The sequence below is a fragment of the Camelina sativa genome, chromosome 10 (genome assembly GCF_030686135.1).
Source record: "Camelina sativa cultivar CO46 ecotype springtype chromosome 10, ASM3068613v1".
Classification (NCBI taxonomy): Eukaryota; Viridiplantae; Streptophyta; class Magnoliopsida; order Brassicales; family Brassicaceae; genus Camelina; species Camelina sativa.
This window is the reverse complement of record NC_141889.1, coordinates 22,579,452-22,602,965: the sequence shown is the minus strand read 5'-3', so window position 1 is coordinate 22,602,965 and position 23,514 is coordinate 22,579,452. Positions and strand designations below refer to the sequence as shown.

Below are 23,514 nucleotides of genomic sequence, written 5' to 3'. Positions count from 1 at the left end.
AAGAAAAAGTTAAATTTCAAATACACAATTTTTTGAAATATAAAAATCAGTTGTGTTATAAAATCAAATCTGATAAAAAAATCATGAATTCAACTAGACATCCAGGCGAGGCGAATTAAACTGATGACCTCACATATCCTAAACCATTTCTTTGACCACCAGAAAAACAAACAATTTTATCATCATGAATTTAACTCGTTTTCATATTTAATTAATTTCTACCACCTAAGTTTTCGTGTTTTCTATTCAATGTTTTCTTATTGTTCATATTCTTTCTTGTCATTTCTATTGTCAACTTTTGTGGTAATCGTCATCATTACTTTTACCATCTGGTTCTTCGCTATACTCTTTTTCTTCTTCATCCTCGTCAACATCTTCACTTTCTTCCACTAAAAAACCTTTTTTTGAGACTACCACACAACTTGTTAACCCATCAAACTCCAAGAAAAAATCATTTCTTTTCTCACAAAAATAAAAAATAAGATAAAAAATTAATGAAAGAATAACAACTAATCTATAAAATCATACACAACAATATGTTTTACAGCTCATAAGAAATAAAAAGCGCAAACGTAGATAAATAAAATAATTTCTGTTTTACATCAATATTTAGAATATTTTAAACTTTTAAGAGGTTTCGAAATATAAAATTTGAACCTTTTAAAAAGTTTCAATATTTATAATATTTTAAACTTTTAAAATTTAAAAATTATATGATTTAAAAACCTTTTAAAAGCTAAGAACTTTTAAAAGTTTCAATATTTATAATATTTAAACTTTTAAAAATTTTAAAAATTATAATATATTTTTTTGAAACTTTTTAAAGTTTTAATTTGATCAAATAAAAAACTGGATCAAACCGAATATAAAACTTTTAAACTTAGATGCCTGATAAATCAAGCTTTCCTGCTCATTCGTTGTTGGTAGCATATTAATCTTTTTTATACTGGTTCTGAATCATTGTCTAAAAAATTTCTAGCCGATGTGGGATATTGTACATAGTTCTTTTATTTCCATAAATTTAAAATTTTCCTTTTCTAAAAAATTCTGGAAATTTTAAAAATGTTAATGAATGACATGTCAAATCCTGATTGGTTGTTTAAAATAATTCTTAATATATAAAATTCTGAAGATTTTAAAAAATGTTAATTAGTGACATGTCTAATCACAATTGGATGTTTAAAATCCTAGGTGGACGCCTTGAGGAGCTTATAGCTCCTACTTTTTATTAGTATAGATTGGAAAAACAAAATTGTTGAGTGAAATAATTTTTTTTTTCAGAGGGTCAGCTGGAATAGTCCTGTTCTTTTGGCTAAAGCTTGTGACATTTTCATTCATGAGGTAACCCTCCGTGCCTGGACACAAACTCAATCACACTCTCGCACCACCATCCGAAGTTGTGATATATATGAGGCCTTAAAATCTACTGTTATTTATGATAAATTGGCTGATCATGTATTTTTTTAAAAATGCTCTATCAACCATGAGGTTAGATTCTCATCTTTTACAATCTTACCATATGAAATTAACCAAATTTGTTTTTATGTTTTACATAACGTATGTTATCTATGTTAATTATGCTAATATTCTCTTCTTAACCATTTTAGGGTATGTTGCCCCAAGGTGTCGTACATGGGAACCTGGAAACACCTACAGTTGTGGATGTGCCGAAAATGAAAGCTCCAATTGATATAGACCAAATTCAGGAGGTATATCATTTGATGTTTTGACTGGGATTACTTGAAAACAAACAAGATGATGCAATTCTAAGTTAGATATCTTGTTTGTTTCTTGCATTTTCAGCAAAGCCTTTACAATCTAGCCGCTGATGATTTTATCGAGATTGGAGATTTTGAGCTCGACCCTAAGCTCCAGGTAGTTTTTTTTTTGAACTTCTATGTGCACAACAAACTTAAAAAAAAAAAAGAGAGAGAACAGAGCTATAACAATGGATTTCAAAAACACAAAAAACTCATAAAGCATTTGGTTGTTCTTATGGCTTTGATTTTGCAGTGAAAATTGTCTTGGTGGAACTGTTATGGAAGAGAAACTCAGCTAAAAGATGGAGAAGACATATTAAGAACAATTCACCCAAAAAAACATGTTTTTGAATATGATGATTGTGAGAAATTTGTTGAAAATGGGTAGTTTTACCTTTAAATATTTAAAACTTCTTATATGTATGATTTAACTTGTGGCCAAAAAAAAAACGTTTTATGGCCAGTAAGCCATAACTAATTTTGAGAATTAAGTACTTTTTTAAAAAATATACAACTATATGCAAGTAAAATACACCACTAGACTAAATAGCTTGCAATGAATTGCTTGTAACTTTCCATGTAAATGCAATCTAAACCTTTTATATCACAGTTAGAAAAGATAAGAATATTCCCAGCTTGTAACTTTAATTATTTTCGTAATTATAATTAGCACATACCTCATTGTTCATGATGTAGTACTTTTATCAATTAAATTATCGAACCTCAGTTTGCAATGATCAACACACTAGGAATACACAAGAATGCTTAATATAAGCTAATAAGAAAGGGTTTGTTTTCTGTAACAACTAGCTAGAAGCAACTTTAAATAAAGCAAACAAACAAACTCACAGCAAGCAAACACACAACTAAGAACAGATTTAAAATCAAGATAAAACAAATGAACATTGGGCAAGGTTAATGACTTAGGAGATAGCTAATAAATCCTAGATGTCTAAGCAAACAATCAAGAGCAATCCTTAGGCTAAGAACACTTATGTAAATCAGTTCACTTCCATGATAAAGATTCTATGCAAATCAAGCAATCATCAACAATTTCCAAAGGCAATCATAAGATAGGAATGCATTAAAATCAAGTCTTTATACCACTAAACACCCTAATCATCAATTTACATAGGCTAGGAATGCAAAGTTCTTAAATAGTTTGGTTCAGGAATTTCATCAAACACCTTCTGGGCATAGAAGTCCTAATATCTTGAATCAACTTGATCAAGGTTAATCTAGCATTATAATCACCAAACAAGAACGGAATCACATAAATAAATCCATAGACATTAAAGATCAATCATCTATCTCCCTAATTTACCAGGCCCAAAGTTCTAAAAGATCTACTCACTCATAGTTATGATCACACAAAGGTAGATGTTTGATCTTTGTGAAATCATAATTAGAGATTGTAGATTAGAAACTTGAAAGTAAACAAGGATTCAACAAATCTAGAACAAGTTTAGAAACCCTCAAAACTGCTAAACAAAATATAAAACAAAAGAGAAACAAAAGATAAGCACCCCTTAATAGGGTTAATGTATTTATAGGAAAATAGAAGGGAACCCGGGTCAACCCAAAACAGACCGGGTCAAACCTGGGTCAAAACTAATACAAGCGTGGACTTAGGTGGCTATGGGATGGTCTTGGCCGATTGGTGAGGCCGCGTGTGGTGGCCGCGTGTGGCTCATGTTCGTCTTCTAGGTGGGTTCAATCGGCCAGCCTTGGACCGATTGAGGGTGGCCGATGGCTTCACGCAGGCAAGGTTTGGCCGCGTGTGCTGGCCGTGTGTGGTTCCTGGTCTTGTCATTTCTCCAACTTCACTCCTCTTTGCTTCTTTGCACCAAAATACGTCAAAATGCTCCAAATATGATGAGATTACTCCAAGAACCTGAGAGATAACACACTAGATGCATATGCTCCTAAAACAACCTAGAATGACAAGATTATGCAACAAAACTATGCAAAAACAAGGCTTAAAACCCAACAAAAACACAATATATCAGTTCATTAGGCAGAAGAGTTATATCTGATCAACGTGAAACAAGTTCAAATTGGAAATTGTATTTAGAATTTGTTCTTGTAGATGATTAGCCTCATATTGGTAATATTTGATACTGTACTATAAGCTATCTTAACTCGGACAAAAACAACGTTTGTATAAATACAAAAATACTATATGCTGTGAGAAAACGGGTACATAACATAAAATGTGTCATAGCGTGATGTGAGAGTGGAGTACTCTCCGTATAGTAAAAACCTAATTATGACCCAAATACTAGCATTTCTTGTAGGGTGAACTACATATTTTACATACATTATATATGAGCAAACCATTTTTCAAAGAAAAACAAGATGCATACGAAATGAAATCTTCTACTATCAAAAAGTCATGCAACAAGTCATCAACGAGTCTACTTTGTATGCATCAATGAAAGTATAAGAGATCATCAAAATATCAATAAAAGTATATTGGGTCTGGAGAGTCAGCCTATCAATTTAATTGCTGAAAAAGTTAGAGTAAGATTTTGCACCTAAACCACCAAAAATGGAGAGAGAAGAATAAACAAACCATACACTCACTACAAGAAAACAGCCGTAAACCGATGGCCATATATGTCGGTAATACGTCGGAAACGACCTAAACTGACGGTTTACAAAGGGCATCAGTCCGTCGGTTCTAGAGGGTCGAGAAAATTAAATCTTTCGGGAATCCTTCAGTAGCTAGAACAGATTTCCAACGTTATATTATTCCGACGGATCACCGACGAATTTTGTTCCGATGTAGCTGTCGAGGACCCGTCAGAATAATAAGCAACGCCCATTGATAACTTCCCGACAGATAATACCAAGGGGAACTGATTATTTCCCAAGAAAGGTATATTGTTATTCCCGACGGATTTCCTGACGGCTAAATTCCAGACAGATTCTCAGGCGGCTAAATTCCCGACGGATTCCTGACAAAGTCTCTGTTTTTAACCGACAGAATCCCAACGGATGGTTAATGTTTTATATTAATATTTTAAAAATATTTAGTTTACTTTAAAAAGAAATCTAATAAATATATTACTTATTATTTTTCTTTTGACAACAATTACTAATTAGTTAATAATATTTAAATTTTATAAATTTGTGAATCCAAAATACAATATACACAAATCATCCCAAAAAGAAAATGCAATATACACAAATCGAAAAGAAAAAGAAAATGGTCAATAAAACTTAAATATTTTAGTCTTATATATCTAAGAACTTGAATTCACGGGGAAGTTTGATTGCATCTCTGCCATGAATGACGCAAGCTCCTCATCTCTTAGCTTGTTCCTCGCATTCTATTTTTCCATCATCTTCTTAAAAGCTTCGATACGGTCATCTTTCTCTTGGAGGGCTCGCACAAGTTCAGGATCACGATCATATATTGGTAATGAAGATAATAAACAAGTGCAGAGTCTTTTTGAAACTTTTCCTAATCCAAAGATTCGACCCTTGGGTTGTGGAGTTTCCTGAAATTTAGAACAATTAGAACAAAAGGTAGAAAAAGAATCATAAGGTAAAAATAATTTGAATCAAAAAGTAAAGACCTCAAGAACGAATTAGTTAATCATGTCGACGGGATTGGTGTTGGTAAGCCATTTCCATCGACTGAAGGTTGAGATAAGCTAAACTCCTCCATCCTCTTACGAGAATTGCCAATCTCTTCCTTAGGTAAAGGGTCTTGAATTTGCTTGGTCTTTTTATTGGTGTGGGTGTCTTCCATCAACGTTAAGTGATCAGGAGCCACACCATCTCGTTTGGTCTTTGAATTGTGCTAGAAATTGTTGAAAACTTACAAGTTGTAGTTCAAGGGTATAGAAGCTTGTTGACCCTGCGTTGTGCGTTGGTCGCCCTTTGCCACCTCGATTGCTATTCCGGTTCTTAGATTTCTGGATAGAAGTTTCATTTTCTTGGGATGTGCCCCATACTCTTGCAACCCTTCGTACACCTTGTCGTTTATTCCCTTTGGAGTTTCTCCACACTTCCACTTCTTCTTCCACTCACTTAACGTGTTGGAATATTGAGTCGTCGCCACTTTGTCATACTCTCGACGGACATCTAGATGGCATTTGTGGCTCCCAGATTAAATTCTCGCTACAAGAGTAAAATGTATGATTATTCTGATTGCAACATCATTAATACTACAGTATTATCTCTGTATGTATATAAATTAAACTTGCCATTAAAGAAATCATGTCCTGAAAGAATTTAGTATTACCGCAAACTGTTTAAACCAAAGGTCACTGTCATCACTTGGCATTGATGAGTATGTTTCAAAAGGTTCTTTGAGAAAATCATACATCATCCGGTTTAGAGATTTGCTAATGCCATTTTCAGATGCCTCAAACCTACAAAAGTTTGATCTAAAATAAAAATAAATAAATAAAGAAATCATAAGATGGTAAAAATTTTGGGATTTACCATGTAGCATCTCCGATGTAGTTGGGATGGAGTTTTGGGATAAGTTCTTGTCCCGGTTGAGAAACGAAATCCTCAATGGTCATTAGGATAGGAGGTAACGCAGCTGTAGGCGATCCCGAGACTCCTGTGGAGAGGGTTTGAACATTAGCCCAGAACCATCGGGTTCTTCTCTGTTTTGGGGATTGCGGTTACAGCAACGTCGATATGATTCGTAGTCCCTGTGAAAAAAAAATTAAGTATAAGATCAACCATACCCATATAAATTGCCTCAAATCTCTTAATATTATAATCATACAAAAATAAAATAAAAAACTCAGTAAAACCGAATCATAACAAATATATCAATTGAACAGAACCGAATTTTTATTTAGAAACCTTTCCTTTTACCCAATTCTTAAAAATGGAAAACGCAAAATCAAAGTTATTTCGATTCAATTGAAAAAAATTGGATTTTAACCCAAAATGTTTACTTTTTGAATCAATTCCTTTATAGCCACCGAAACTCAAACCAAACATTGCAAATCTCAAATCATACATATTTGAGATAAAGGCTAAAAATATTACATAGTTGAGTGGTTGTGGTGGATATGAGAAACATAATCTTTGACTTAGAAGAGAGAAAGAGGGAGAAACGGGAAAAAGAAGAAGTGAATCGGGTGAAGAAAAAATTATGGGTGAGGAAGAAGAAGTGAATCTAGGTTGAGAAGAGAAACTGAAACGTTTTTGAGGTTTAGACTAAGTAAACAAAAAGTATTAAATAATACTTCCTGCAATTTCCAAAAAATTTGGGAAAAAATATTTCCCGGGGTAAATTTTGTGTGTTTATCCAACGGAATCCTGACAGTTTCCCGACGGATATATGGAAGAAGTTTTAAAAAACTACATATATAGTTTGAAAAATATCTTTACTACTCAATTACCATTACAATAAATATACTTCATAACTTCCAAATCTGTTTCATAAAAAATAATCAATAAAAAAATAATTTTAAAATGTAGTTATTCACAACATTCAAACTCTTAAGTAACATTCTAAGTGTATATAGAAACACTTATGACGAGAAAATCATGTTAAATTTTGAAAATTTAGATTTCAATTCTATTTGACAAACTCAATTGTTATATAGTGTTTTGTTAGACCTAATATCTACATAATATGATGTGTTTTGTTTGACCAAAAATTATGGATGGACTCCCACTAGACCATTGAGTCCATCCACATCCGACAGTCGGTTTGCTACGTTCAGGAGGCTTTAAAGACTTATTTACCAACCCTACTCCCCACAGATCACAACATGATATTTCCTTATGTTATATCCTCACTCGCACTGTTCCAACAGTCACTTCCCGGAAGGTCACCCATTCTGAGATTACTCTAGCTTAAGCGCGCTTAATTGTGGAGTTCTCCTATGACCTTTGACCGAAAATAGAATTGTGGATTTCAAATAATTAAACAATTTTTCTAAAAATTTAATTTTGTTATCTAGAATTATTATAATTTATTTTCTAAATTATTGTCAAATTCTTTTTGTTTTTTTTGTTAGATGTCATTATTTATGTATGTACTTATTTATATATAGGTTATTGTCAACATCTAATTATACATATTTATATATATATATATATATATATTTTGTTAGATATAATTAAATTTATTATAAAACATGCATTACCATATATAGTGTTTGATCTTTTATTTTTAGTCAATACAATATGAAATTAACATTTATTTTCTACTCTGAGTCTGTTGAACAATCAGAAGAAATTGAGTCTGTATCATCATCAAATTCTCCAATTTATTCCTCTGACTCTTAATGCACTACTTCATCTCCGAATATGGTGAAGTCAACCACAAGATCAACTTCAAGGGAATGTTCAACCGAAGCCATCTGGCAACTTTCGCTTGGCTGCAAAGGATCGTGAGCTGCAACTCCATATACTTGACCTCTTGGGTTTACCAACGTAACTCTGGTCCATGGGTCGTTCATGTTTGTAACTCGAGGATAGGTTAAGTAGCATACCTATAACAAGTAATGAAAATGATTAATTATACATATCCTCTAATGATGCTTTTCTAATTGAATGTTAAGAAATGAGCAAACATGGTCAGCCTGTGATGCAATAATAAATGGGTCATATTTCAATAACCTTTGTACTGAATTGATTGATGTAACGCCAAATTGGTCATTTAGTACGCCATCACCAATTGTGGGATCGTACCAGTCACACAAATGGAATGCATCTTAGGTTCTGTAACATCTGCAAACCGGAATCCTAGTTTAGAAGGTGCATCGGTTGATGCAAGGTCGGTTTTTTGCGGATGAGTTAAGTTAAACGTTGCGTTTTGGGGTTAGGAAAATCCTGAAACCGCTTATAAAGGGGTTTTGTCGTGTTGTGGTCGAGGTTTGGCCGTTTTTAGAGAAAAGAAAAGAGAGAAAAAGGTTCTTGAGGTTTTTGGGAGATTGCAGGCATTTCTGTAGAGATCTATAGTTGGGATCGTTGTAGGAGCTTCCTAGGAGCGTTTTCTTTCTTGTGTAAGGTTCAGAATCGTTTTGGCAAAGATAAGTGCACATGGCTTATCTAAGCTGGAGATTTCATTGATCTGCTTGTTTACATGATGTGTGGTTTGTAAGGATGTTATTTTGGACTTTGTGAGGCTTTCTTGTGGCTTGGGATCAATTTTGATGGTTGTAAGAACGAAGATCCGGCGAGAAGCTTCGGGAAAAACGACGCTTGGCATGTGCGTCGGTCGATGCACTTTGCGCATCGGTCGATGCAATGCGAGGACGACGCAGATTGACCTAGGAGCATCGGTCGATGCCATATGGAGGCGTAAAGCAGTGTGTCGAGCATGCGTCGGTCAATGCAATTAGGGATTTCACGTAATGTCGAGCATGCGTCGGTCAATGCAGTGTGTGTGTCGGTCGATGCAAGTGAATCTTTTGTCGGTCGATGCAACCCCAGTTGGTATCGGTCGATGCATGGTTGGTGTCGGTCGATGAAGAGTCCTGGTTTGTTATTGTTGATTGTTGATTGTTGGTTGATGGTTAGATATGTCTCTATTGCTTGTGTGTATAGCCCAGTTGATGGGAGGATTTCCTTACTGAGTGTTTATAAAATACTCATGCATTGTAATTTGTGTTTGTGGTGCAGGTAAAGGCAAAGTGTGATCTTGGAATCAAGGCAATGAAAGGAGGATGTTCTAGTGATTCAAAGGTTGTTGTCTGACTTGTTAGTTTGCTAGAATTGGGTCATTAGAACATTGTTTAGGATTGCGGGTTCTTTGATTGATGATGTTTGGATATTTATTATGTTTTAATATTGATTATTGTTTATTGGTTATTTATTGAATATTGGTTTGAGTTGGTTGTTTTGCTGTTGATTGTTGTGGTTAGGTGGCTAGTGGGTATGAGACCACTAGTGTAGTTTATTATTATTACTATTATTATTATTTATTATTTAAAAACAGGTCGGGTCGTTTCAGGTTCAACATTCCCGGATATCGAATTTCCAATATTTTTTTAAGGATACCGTACTACACAATATCGTCGGCTTTAACAGATATACAAAAATTAATTGTTGTCCTGCTATCTCCATCATCATGAATCCTAAAAGCATACCCTCTCGTGCAATACCACGGGTGCGCCGTTGCAATGTATTTTGGTCCATTAGAGATCTCTATTAACCATGTTGGAAATGATTCACCTTTTGAAATTCCATCTGATACGTATAAATTTTTTAGAATAACTAATCAGTATATCATTTACTATCAATTATTAAAGTTACTTATATAACTTACATAATATTGTAACCAAGAAGCGAAATCCTTCTCTTTAAGCTCCTCATGTTGATCCACGGTATATTCTGGATAGTAGGAGCGTATTACAGCAATGTAAATCCTGTAAAATAAAAATAATTAATACTAATGAAATTATTTATTCTAAACAATTTAATTTTATATACATAAGTATATTTTAAATAAGCATACTTTCAATAATATCCTCACAGTTGGTGAGAATATACATGTGCAAGTGAGTATACTGCTGCGCTGAAAGTTTAAAATTCTTCCCTTTTCCTTTAAGGCGGCCGATTTGAGTAAACAAGCTTGGAACGTATACAAGATATAATGGTTGATCGCCATCATCGTCATGACGAGAAGGAAGTCGACTCTTTGTACGAACTTGCGAAGAGAAGTATTATTCCGCAAAGTGTGAGGCGTTTTTTTCTTTAGGTGAAACATGTACCGCTCAGAAGGATACATCCATCGATATTGAACAGGGTCACCAAGTACTGCTTCTCGAGGTAGATGAATAGGTATATGTTCCTTAACATCAAAAAAGACGGTGGAAATATATTCTCAAGATTGCAAAGAAGAATTTGTATATTTTGTTCAAAATTGCGGATACTGTCAACAGTAAGTGTTCTTGTGGATAAGTCCTGAAAGAAATCAACAATTCCTACAAAATTGTGCTAGAAATTTTAACATTGCTATTAATTATTAATAGATAGAAAATATGTTCATCGTTAACAACTAAATTGTACCTGCAATTGCTTCGTCCACATTGTTGGCAGAAGATTGGCAAAAGCAAATGGAAGAAATCGTTGCGTAGCAAAAATACAATCATGACTCTTCATTCCTATAAACTTACCTTCTCTAATATCAACGCAATTACGCAAGCTAGATGCGTAACCGTTTGGGAACTTCACACTGTGGCATTTGAAGCCGCATTTAACCGATATATCGGAACTCGGCATCGCCCGTTTGTTCTTCTAAGCTAACATCAATATTTTGTTCACAAGTACTAGCATAATCCGACTGTTCTCCATGAAGAAACCAAGTCTTATATCCCGTCATAAACCCATTGCAATACAAGTGATTCCACACTAAATCAATCCTAATATTATGACAATTTCGGAAAAGAGAACATGGACATTTTAACATACTTGTTTTCTTAGCTTTCGGTTGCTGACAAGCTCTTGCATACTCATCTCTTAATAAGTTTGATTCTGGATCCATCATTGGTTCATCCATCCACAATCTAAAATAAGAAGACATTTTTTTCTCTTTTTTTATTTTGAGAGCAAGAAAAATATAGTAAGAATAAGTTTTTTTTTGAGAATGAGTGCCGATACTTATTTATAGAAATCATGTCCGTCGGGAATCTGTCGGGATGTCGTCAAAAATCTGTCGGCCATCTGTAAATTCAAACGGCTATAACAACGATAACAAAAGACTGATGGATCATCGATAATTTTCAAAATACTATGATAACGGTAACATATGACCGATAGAATACCAAAAGAGTTCTGACAAAATTTTCTAACTGACTTAATCTATCAGGATTACGTGTGGATATGGTCCAGAATTCCCGATAGACTTAATCCCGTCGGTAAGAGCAGGTTTCTATTACCCCACGAAGCTTTGTTTGAGATCATACAAATGTAACTACACCGTAACACAATGAAGTTAGAATTTAGCTATCAACTAAAATCATATTTTGAACTCCAAAAAAACCTGAAATTTTTATAGCATTATTCACTGCTTCAATCATTTTCCACATCTACCAAAGAATAATAACAAAATCAAACCAATCAAACGTGAAATCAAATGTAACTATAGAGGAGGATGAGTGGTAAGTGAAAAGATACCGCCTTTGAGAGAGGTCAAGCACTCGTAAGAAATCTCGAACTAGAAAGGATTCACAAAGCGAGCTGGATTGTCGTCTTGACGTTACTAATATTGATTGAGCTCATAGATTTCTACAATTTGTTTTGCACAATTTAAAGTGATCAGCTTCTTTGTCAGGTCTTTCTCATGAGTGTGCCTGGAACAAGGAATCACTATTTCATTCTATGGTAATCGCCTCCAACGTGTCCTCCCACTTCCTTTTCTGTCCTTGCACTGACTTGCTACCCTTTCTCAGCTCCAGCGTCTCCTTTGTCCTTGATCTCAGCTATGGTCTCCACCAGCTCCGCCCTCGTGGCATAACTCCGCCCTCTACAATGGTCATCCCAAAGCGTTCTCATGAACCTCCTTACCTAAGATTCCTCAGATTCTATCACTCGACCCCCATATACAAAGAGCCGACTAAAATTCACGTCCAACTCACGTACATACCATGCTCTCAGCGTTAGTTGCAAAAATTGCACCTGCATACGGTCTAGTGCCTCTCAAGAGAAATACTTGCGGCTGAACTCCTCTACGGAGTAACCCCACGTCATCTCACTCTTCACCCTCATGGCAGCAACTAACCTCCACCACAATTGGGCATCATCCTCCTTGTAATGGACCCCTATGTCCAGCCAATACTCCTCGGGACACCTGAGAGAATGGTAGTTGCGTTACAGCCTCGTCCTCCATCCCCAGAGAACCAGACCGTACGAATCCCACACATCTCCTGGGACACGAACATACTGAGAATGACCTCATGTATTCGCAGCCACTGGCTGTTGCACCTTTACCGCCACAGGCGGCACAACCGGATCCTGCGACGGAACAACTCCCGGAAACCGCTGCAACACCCCCGCCAATAAGTCCACAATGTGATCATCTTGACCAGGGGCTCCACCTGCTGCGACCCCCACACCCATAAGAAGAGAGAACTGCATCTTTTTTCTTTGTCATTGTAATTTTCACTAACACCATCAAATCTGACTTTGGGTTTATTAGTTTGATTTTCTTTACTCTTAGGTTACGATCCTTGTTTGATTTGATCAATTAATGCCGGTTAAAACTCTTCTGCAAGCAAAGATTTCGTGAAACTTTTTGCATTTCTAATTTCACTCTCGGAGACAGAACGAACCCTGAAAGAGAATTTGAAACAATTTTTTACGTACATCGTAAAGTGCAGAATCTGGGAGAGTTTGAGAGATTGTTGTTGAGTAGTGATGGTCCTAACGTAATGTTGTACCAACGATTAGTGATAGGTCCCAGTTATAGTTTCAAGAACAATCGATGCAGAGTTTATTAAAAGATCCTACAAAGGTTTAAAACTCTTGAAGCAAAGAAAAATAAAGAAAAACACTCATCAACACCAAAACTAAAAAGCCAAAGCGTAATCAAAACTTAATAATATCTCAATGAAAGAAAAAAGGTTGCCAATGTCATGTGTGTCAGATCCAATACATAGAGGTCAAATTCCAATGGAACATGAGATTCATAAGTTCACAAAGTGTTGATGAAGACATTAAGTGAGTTGTGTGAAGAGCGTGCAGCTAAAACAGAGGCTTTGAGTTTCTCTTTCAAACTTAGAGCTCTTCTCTTCATCTCAACACCTTCTTCATCCACCATTAACCTCTTCACAGCTCTCTCGACCGCTCCTCTCTCTAGCTCACCTTCCAAGTACCTTGCATTCCAAGTACCTTGCATAAAGCCACACACATTCCAAGTACCTTGCATTCCCGTTTTGATCAGCAGTGAAAGGCCTACATATCATTGGAACTCCTTCACCAAGGCTTTCTAGAGTCGAGTTCCATCCACAATGGCTCCAAAGCGCTCCAACCGTAGAATGTGCAAGCACTTGCTTCTGCGGTGCCCATTTCACAACGCAACCTTGATCCAATGTCACCATCTTACTAAACAACTCATCCTCAGACATTTCAGAACCACGTATTGATCCTGGTCGGATCACCCACAAGAATTTTTGGTTACTACTAACCAAACCCGAAGCCATTTCCAACGCTTCTTTATTTTCCATCGAATTTATGCTTCCCAAACTTATATAAATCACCGAGCTTGACCTTTGTTTGTTTAGCCATTCTATGCAGCTCTTGTTCTCTTCTAAAAGACTGGTCAGAGGATCTATAACCGCCATGTGAAGAGGGCCTATAGGATACACCGGAATTTCTAATTCTAGTTGAAGCCACTCCAAGGATGACATATCTAAACACCTTACTGTGTTGATTATCACAGAGGAAGCTGTCCCTTTACAACATGTATTCTTAAACAACTCCACTGAATATTCTACTGATGCAAATGCTGAAACTGGTAGGTCTCTATACCGTATAGGATCTAACTCTGGTACTAGCTCCTCTTCTCGCCTACCGCCTTCTACAAAACCATATTGTTAAACGCGAACACATGAAAAAGGCGTTTGAAAAACAATAGTAGAATCATATATTACCTTTAATTTGAGCCAAACCATCTTTAGCATAGAGTTTGCACACAACGAAGCGACAAACAAAAGCTGATGCACTTGTAGTACTTAAAATAACATTACGAAGCTTAAACTCTGTAACTGCTGGTTCAGCAAAGTACATGAACTCATCGTAGATAACACAAGCGATCTCTTCTTCTTCATTAACCAACAACTGACCCAATAACTCTTTAAAGCTAACATGACACTCTTTAGCTAGCTTAACCATAAACCTTCCTGGTCCAAGATTATTAAACTCAGGTACTCTAGTAAGGTCTCTGGGATGGTGACAAGATGAAGATCAGACAAATCAGTTGAAGGGTTTAAGTAGTTGAACTTTGTTTGAGCAATTGTAATAGAGAAACCTTTTGAGTGAAGAGCTTTTGCGAGTTGCATCATCGGAGTTATATGTCCTTGTGCTGGAGCAGGAACCAACACTACCCTTCTTCTCATCGCAAGATTCTTCTTCTCCATTCCTCGAAATTAGACTAAAAAAAATAATTCTAACTAGGTTTGAACCCGCGGTACACCGCGAAAAGAAACTCAATTATATTTTATAAATTAGCCTACTAATGGATAAAACGTATATGTATAAAAACTAATATATATGTATTGTTTGTCCATGTCGGATATAATATATAAGCTTATTAATGTAATATAGGTTTTAACCCGCGGTACATACGGAATACTATAATTAAAATTTTGCAAACTAAATGTGTTAGTTTTTTATTGATTTAGTAAGATTATTTGTAGGTATAGTAGTTTGATTGTTTTAAGAGTATTATTATTTTAAAATATTGATTTCTAAAACAGTTTGTGTGTTATTTTTTTTCTTTTACTTGAATAGTGTAAGTGGTTGTTCTTTTTTTATAAACTTGGTTGTTTATCTTAGTTTTATACTAATTAAAAGTATCTTTGTAATTTCATTACCTCTTTCTCACAGAATATTTTGTTTTGCTTTGTAAGTGTAACATTTTCTTTGAAATTTCTTTTTCTCATCTATATATATTTGTTCAAACGACCCATTCATTTTATTTTATATGCAATGGATTTCGTTTGCTTTCCAACAAATTATGATTGTATTGGGCCAGGCCTTTTTGGTTATTAGCATATTGAATAAAAATTAATCAATTTGTAAGAAAAAAGATATTAAGACGATTGTTCTAAAGAATTGGGAAAGACACCATCTTTGATTCTTTTCTTCTTTCGACATTGTTGTAATTCGTTTGTCACCCTCTTCTTCGTTCCTCTTATCCTATTGATTTAAGAAACTAAGTTCTCTACTTGCTATATCAGAAAACTGAAAAAGGAGAATTTTCGAAGGTCCAATACGGTGCTTACGGCCACAAAGGATGGACGATCGATTTGAACTAAATCGGTTTAAACGGGAGGTTTTTTGGGATTGTGTTAATTCAGGGAACCAATAGATCATCTGGGTAAGCAGCTTTTCAAACTTTTGTGAATAATTTCTTCTTTTACGATTTCTACCATTTACGGTTATATAGTGGTTTGCTCACGAATTTGTAGATTATGAAATCCTGTAGAAAGATGAAAATGGTTTTTTTTTGTAGTCTTGCTTACATGTATATTTTTATCCGTTTTACTTTACGAATTTGGCTGAAAATTATGACCTGTTATTTGCGTTTATTTTTTCAGCTTTCAGAGGAAACAACTGCTGGATACATAAACTTCCGACCAACCATACAAAGGTCACAAGTTCCGCTTTGTAATAAACATTTTAAGCTCTTTCGGGTGAAAATTGTGTTTGTACTGACTTACAGTTTGTATTCTAGTCGATGAGACTCTTCCATTGTGTTGAAGATAAACTACAATCAGATAAGTATTTTGATCCTTGGGAAATTTATATTAACATAAAGTGATTGCTTATGTCTTTTGAAATGTTAAGTGGCTGTTTATTAAATCTTTGTAGGCAACCTGAAAACATCATATAATTACCGAAATCAAAGGCTGGGAAGTTTCTTCATCATACAGAGGAGTAACTTCATTTCAGAAGGTTCGTTTTCTCGGGAACTGTTGATAGAACTCTCTGTTGTTGGCTAACTGTAGTTCACGATTTGGATTGCTCTCAAGTATAGTGAGAGCAAGACCATCATTTGGCAACCTATTTTAAGAATTTCAATATTCAAATACGATTCTAGGTATTTGTTATTTTTTTTGTTTAAAACCTATAAACAAATACTTACTTTCCCATGAACTCGATAACCTGAACATAGTCTGGATTAACAATAAGTTGAGACGCATGGAAAGCATTTGAGATAGTCCTGACATCTATGAAGGCGTGGTTAACAAAAGCAAGATTAAATCTTGGAATGTATTATATCCGACAGTTTTATAAACCCGTAAATACTTACCATTATAGAGTCTGATCTTCCCAAATCTAAGAAGACAAATGACCATGTTAACACCTTTCTCTTGGCATGCAGCATAGATTTGATCAGCAAATGATCCCAAAAAGTACATGTTAACCTCACATTACTGTATTTTGCAGGAAACTATTTAGTTTTAAATTTAAAACTCAATCACCTAGAAGTTTATAGGTTTAAGAGTCTAAATAAGACTGCTAAATAGAAAGAGGATTTTGGAAAAAACATTTTTTTTTTTAAATGTTTTCTCTCTGCCATCAAGGCGATTTTTGGGGCGAATCCCATTTCTCGATTCGTCCTCCTCCTTCTCCGATTTGGAGTTTCATTCCGACAAATCTTTTTCGTTTTACTCTTAGATTTGGCGGTTTCTTTCTGTTACAGTTAGCGGGTAACAGTTTCTCTTTTCAGATTTTTAGGGTTGATAACCGCTTAATGAAACCGCCATGGGAGAATGCATGTATATATATGGGGCTGGGTTTCTGTTATCCGACATCATTGCAACAATTCATAGTTTCCCTCCTCCACAATTCTGTCGCAATGAGTGATAACATCAGAAAAAATCTCCAAAATTTGGATTTGGGAATCAATGATGCTCCGGTCCCTTTACCACCGGAATTGTGTGGTCACGCAGCAAATCTCAATCGATTCTCTCTAATCGTCTCTCCGGTGAATCCACAGAAGCAGAATGTTCGCGCAATCATGACACAGATGCCGAAAATTTGGGGCTTCGCTAACACCTGCCCTGGTCGTGTTCTTGGCAATGGGAAGATTCTGTTTATCTTCCAGTCTGAGGAAATGCTTAATCTTGTCCTGAAACGTGGACCTTGGGCTTTCAATGACTGGATGCTGACGGTTCATCGTTGGTATCCAAACATCACGGACGAAGAGATGAAGATAATCCCATTATGGATTCAAGTCCGTGGAATACCGGTTCAATTCCTGACAACAATGATGGTTAACTACATTGGTGAGAGACTTGGTAATGTTGCTGTTGTTGACTTTCATGAGAATGCAAACTTAGTGGAGTTTGTTCGCATTTGTATCAACTGGAATGTTGACACACCGTTGCGCTTCCAGAGGAATTTCCAATTCGCGGGAGGAGAGAACACGATATTAAAGTTCCGTTATGAACGATTGAGGAACTTCTGCACAAAATGTGGTGCCCTGACTCACGACTCGAAGGAATGCCCTTTAACCTTTGATGATGAACCCGATGATGATGATGACCGTCCAAATGATGACAATGTTGGTGATGAAGATCATGATGAATATGATCCGTGCTACGAATTCAACCAGGAATCCTATGCCTCTGAGACAAACACTTTGCAAACCATTGCTCCGGATGGTGAAATCCCTGGTCTGAAACGTGTTAATCAGGACAAGGAGTTTCTCATCAATGATTCTGATGACACCTCTGTTCCGAGTGTCTTTGAAGACACAGTGTTAACTGCGGAGCGACTTAGATATCTTTTGGCAAAGTTTGCGAAGGGTAAGAACCACCTTGTCGATGAAGGAACATCTTCCATGATGTCGTATGCAATCAAAAGGGACACGACCAACAACAAAAGGAAGAAGGCAACAATGGAATGCTACTACCAACAAAAGGAAGCTGAGGAAGATCTGATGGTCCTGAATCAGATCCGTAAGAAGGGGAGAGTGGAATCTGCCGGTTCATGCAACAGTTATGGATTTGACGGAGCCGCGGGGGAGCCGGTACCCCCAATGCCTCCATGAAGATCATCTCCTGGAACTGCCAAGGACTCTGCTCAACTCAAACACAGAGTCGTCTAAAACGTTTATGTCGTATTATTAAACCTAATGTTGTTTTCTTGTGTGAAACTATGAATGCTTGTTCTACTGTATTTGATTTTGCTTCTGTTTTAGGATTCACTAATGTAATAACCGAACCCCCTCTTGGTCGGAGCGGTGGTCTAGCTTTATTTTGGACAAACGATGTCACGTTATCCAACTTGTATCAGGATGAACGCATGATCGATGTTCATATCCTGTTTAATAATAAGTCTTTCTATTTTTCTGGTGTCTATGGAAATCCAAATGCGAGTTTGAGGAAACTTTTTTGGAACCAGTTAGAATCTATAAACTCAACTCGTAATGGACCATGGCTACTAGCTGGTGATTTCAATGAGATCATTGATAATAGTAAAAAGATTGGTGGCCCTCTAAGAGACGAAAGTACCTTTAGAGATTTCAGACATATGCTTTCTGTGTGTGATTTGTCTGACTTAAAATCAAAAGGTGATCGCTTCTCGTGGGTGGGAGAGAGGAGAGACTATACAGTTAAGTGTTGCCTTGATCGTGTGATGAAAAATACAGAATGGTCTGCCCTGTTTGCAACTGCTGAGGCTGAATTTTTAGAATTTGATGGTTCAGATCACAAACCAATACTCACAACAATCCAACCTCGAGTTTCTTATACAACTAAGGCCTTCCGTTTTGACAAACGACTAACTGAAATTGAGAACTTTGAAAAAATTGTTGAAAAAGGATGGAACTCCTGTAAAAGCTTGAGTCATTACTCGATAAGTGATCAAATCAACACCTGTCGCAGAGAGATGGCAAAAGAAAAGCACAGAGCTAATCTAAACTCAGCAATACGTATTGATCACTTTCAATATCTACTAAACAGAGCAATGGAGAGTACAAATAGAAGTCACCGTCGTCAAATATCACATTTGCAACGAGAGCTCACTAAAGCGTACAAGGATGAAGAGTATTATTGGCACAATAAGAGTAGAAATAGATGGCTCAACCTCGGAGATCGTAATACAAGTTTATACCATGCTAGTACGAAGAAGAGATATGCTAGGAATCACATTTCTACTATCCGTGATTCAAGAAACATTAGTTATACGGGAGAGCATCAGATTGGTGCTCATGCTCAAGTTTTTTTCACAACTATGTACACATCCAGCAGAGTTCCAGTATCACCAATCGATTTTGGGGACTTCCCTCCTACTGTAACCCCTGCTATCAATGAAGAGCTTGAGAGGGAGTTTACGGAAGAAGAAATCTATGAGGCAATCTCTTCCATTGGAGATGATCGTGCGCCTGGACCGGATGGGCTAACTGCACGCTTCTATAAACATTATTGGAACATTATAGGACAGGATATCATTGCGGAGGTTCGAGAATTTTTTGAAACATCACATATGAAGTCGGGTATGAATCACACAAACATTTGCATGATCCCTAAGATAGAAAAACCTCAAACTTTATCTGATTATAGGCCTATTGCTTTATGTAATGTTCTATACAAAATCATCTCCAAATGCATGGTAGCTAGACTTAAAATTTTAACATTTGGACCATATAGTCTCGGATTCCCAAGCTGCTTTCATCCCAGGAAGACAAATCACAGACAATGTAATGATTGCACATGAAGTGATGCACTCTCTTAAATCACGGAAACGTGTGTCAACGAACTATATGGCCATCAAAACTGATGTCACTAAAGCATACGATAGGGTAGAATGGAATTTTCTGGAAGTGACAATGTACCTATTTGGTTTTTCAAAAAAATGGATTGATTGGGTCATGGCATCAGTTCGGTCTGTAACTTACTCTGTTTTGATTAATGGTACACCTTATGGAAGTATAGTCCCTCAAAGGGGTATAAGGCAAGGTGATCCTCTATCACCTTACCTCTTCATCCTGTGTGCTGACATTATGAGTCACCTCATCAGAACAAGGGTAGCCTCCGGAGACATTAGGGGCATACGTATTGGAAATGGAGTTCCTCCTATTACCCATTTGCAATTTGCAGATGACCCTCTGTTCTTCTGTCAAGCGAATGCCCGCAATTGTAAAACTATCAAAGAAGCTTTCGAAGTATACGAATATTACTCAGGCCAACAGATCAACACAAGTAAATCTCTCATTACCTTTGGTTCTCGTGTAAATGGTCAGTTACAAAACAGACTAAAAACTATCCTAGCAATACCAAACAATGGTGGCGGGGGTAAATATCTTGGTTTACCTGAGCAGTTCGGAAAAAAAAAGAGTGAAATGTTTCACTACATAATTGATAACGTTAAACAACGAACTGCTTCATGGAAAGGTCGTCATCTCTCACCTGCAGGAAAAGAAATTCTCATTAAAACGATTGCTCTTGCAATGCCAGTGTATTCAATGTCATGTTTTAAAATTCCCCTTGGTGTGATTTATGAAATAGAGTCAGTCATTCAAAGATTCTGGTGGGAGAAGAGTAATCAAGACAGAGGTATACTTTGGATCGCATGGAAACGGTTACAATATTCAAAGGCTGATGGTGGCTTGGGTTTTAAAAATCTAGAGCACTTCAATGATGCTCTACTTGCCAAACAGGCTTGGAGACTGATCCAATACCCGAACTCTTTATTTGCTAGAATTTTTAAAGCGCGATATTATAAGGATGATGGTGTGTTAGATGCAAAACAGAGATCAAACCAATCATACGGTTGGTCATCTATTCTAGTTGGCCTGGAGTTAATCAAAAAAGGTTCGAGATACATTATTGGAAATGGTGAGTCAGTTCGAGTAAATATTGATAACATCACAGCAACAAATCCTCCAAAACCAGTCCACAGTATTACTCCGAACAAACCAATAATGCTTTCAAACCTCATTTCCTCAAATCCGGCTTCTCAATATTGGGACAACAATAAGATTCTGGAACATATTACACCTGCAGACCTGCAGACCAAAACAAAATACTGAAAATGTATTTACCTCAGAAAAAAAGACCAGACAAGCTTATTTGGCATTACAACAACTCTGGAGACTATTCTGTACGTTCAGGCTACTGGTTCTCGATGAATAACCCGGAAAACCCATGTGATTTGCCACCAAAACCTCACGGATCAGTACTGTTAAAAAGGAAAATTTGGAAATTAAACATCTTACCAAAGGTAAAACACTTTTTATGGAGATTGATCTCAAGATCACTGTCCACAACCACACGTCTAATATCCAGGGGAATGAACATAGATCCTATATGTTCGAGGTGTTTACGAAATGATGAGACAATTGATCACATCCTATTTTTATGTCCCTATGCTGAATCCATTTGGGAGCTAGCAAATATTCCGCTACATGCTCTGTATTTGTCTTCTATCACTTGTGAATTATTCTTAGAAGTTGTTTTTGCACTGCAAAATGATAGTAAGGTTCCGTTAGAAACGAAATTACTACCTTTTTGGATCCTTTGGCATATATGGAAGACAAACTTTGTTTTCGAAGGAAATGCAGAAGACCCAATCCATATTGTATGGCGAGCTCGAGGGGATGTTCGAGAATGGTGTCGATGTGTTCTACACCCTCGTGATCCTCCTTTGATTCCAAAACCAACACATTGGACCAGGCCTCCTCAACCTATGCTTAAGTGCAATTTCGATGCAAGTTTTGATCCCTTAACTTATGAGACACGAGGTGGGTGGATTTTACGTGATCACAGAGGAATCTCCAATGGTTGGGGTGCTGCGAACATGAGATTTGCATCATCACCTTTGGAAGCTGAAGGGAAAGCTTTACTACATGCGATGCAGCAAACGTGGATACGGGGAATAAGACAAGTTACTTTCGAAGGGGATTGCGAGATACTTATTAAGATGCTGCATAAATCACTATACATTGCTTCAATTGATGGTGTTTATCTAGATATTTTACACTGGTCTCAGTTCTTTGAGAATATCCAATTTCTTACATTCGAAAAAATTGTAATAAAACAGCTCATATATTAGCAAAATTTGGATGTAGTACGGTACCTTTTTATTCTGCTTGTTTCTATCCTCCTGTTTGGTTAACAGAAACTCTTTGTAACGATTACCTTTTATCATCTATATAATTTCCTTTTTGACGAAAAAAAAAAGAAAGAGGATTTTGGACATTTACCCAAACCTACTCCTCCTTTAATTATATAGAGATAGAGATTCATGACCAAACTGAAAAGATTCTGAATCATGATCAAATCGGAAGTAAGCAAAACAAAAAAAAAGATTCCCCAAATTGTAGGACTCTGTTTGATATCATTTTTTGGATGACTGGGCGATGACTTTGCGTTAGGAATATTTAAAGCTCTGACAGCCAATCAGGTGATTTTACTATTTTTTTAAAACCTTTCCAAGTTACTTAAAAAAATAGAGACTTTAAAATAATTAAATCTAATCTATATTTTCCTCATTGTCTCTTGGAGCAATTGTAGTGGTAGTCAACCCCACCGATTCTCAACAAAAAAAACAATGAAAAACTATTATTTTAATTAAAGAATTTATTTTTATTAATTTTTAATAAATCAACTCATAAATTATATTTATGTTTGGGCAAACGATTCTTAGGTGTGGTAACTAAGATATGTTTCTCTTTCTCTTTCCTAGTTTTCCTCGTATTTATCTTTTTTTTTTCTGGAAAGTTAATTTTATTAATTTAGCAAATATCTTTACATAAAGCTTCCAATAATTAAATTGGCTTTTCTATCAAGTTAATATAATAGACATTATCAATACATCAATGCTTAGTTAATGCATGTGCTACAATATTACATTCTCGTTTTGCAAATTGAAAAGCAGTTTGTCGTAATCGTAAAGACCACATAGTAATATCTTTCAAAAGATTTCGTATCGAAGCATTGGACTTATAGCCATTTACAAGATTTATTAACAGTGCACAATCTCCTTCAAAGACTATTGATTGATAGCCTCTGATCCAAGCTTGTTGTAGAGATATTAGTAGGCTTTTTGTTTCTGCTTCTAGAGCTGATCCTGCATAAGGAAGTTTTGATGC

The 23,514-nt window shown here is 36.0% G+C and overlaps 2 long non-coding RNA genes and 2 pseudogenes across 9 annotated transcripts; 1 reads left to right on the top strand and 3 right to left on the bottom strand.

Moving 5' to 3' along the window:
* Window positions 1-4,864: 4,864 nt before the first annotated feature.
* Window positions 4,865-6,942, bottom strand: LOC104719472 (uncharacterized). The gene is made up of 6 exons (XR_015568191.1): window positions 6,783-6,942; window positions 6,219-6,436; window positions 6,016-6,145; window positions 5,594-5,891; window positions 5,345-5,513; window positions 4,865-5,266 (listed from the first exon to the last, which is right to left on the bottom strand). It is a non-coding gene; the product is annotated as an uncharacterized LOC104719472 (long non-coding RNA).
* Window positions 6,943-8,278: 1,336 nt separating this feature from the next.
* LOC147937195 (uncharacterized) lies at window positions 8,279-10,243 on the bottom strand (annotated as a pseudogene).
* A 3,140-nt stretch (window positions 10,244-13,383) lies between these two features.
* LOC104720553 (UDP-glycosyltransferase 76E7-like) lies at window positions 13,384-14,836 on the bottom strand (annotated as a pseudogene).
* A 654-nt stretch (window positions 14,837-15,490) lies between these two features.
* On the top strand, window positions 15,491-22,607 carry LOC104702144 (uncharacterized). 8 transcript variants are annotated; one of them, XR_015568786.1, is made up of 6 exons: window positions 15,491-15,570; window positions 15,650-15,789; window positions 16,010-16,062; window positions 16,147-16,193; window positions 16,284-16,367; window positions 17,146-22,607. It is a non-coding gene; the product is annotated as an uncharacterized LOC104702144 (long non-coding RNA). The 8 variants fall into 8 exon arrangements; XR_015568785.1 differs by having other exon boundaries at window positions 15,500-15,789; window positions 16,284-16,512; window positions 16,902-22,607; XR_015568782.1 differs by having other exon boundaries at window positions 15,492-15,570; window positions 16,147-22,607.
* The last annotated feature ends 907 nt before the right edge of the window (window positions 22,608-23,514 follow it).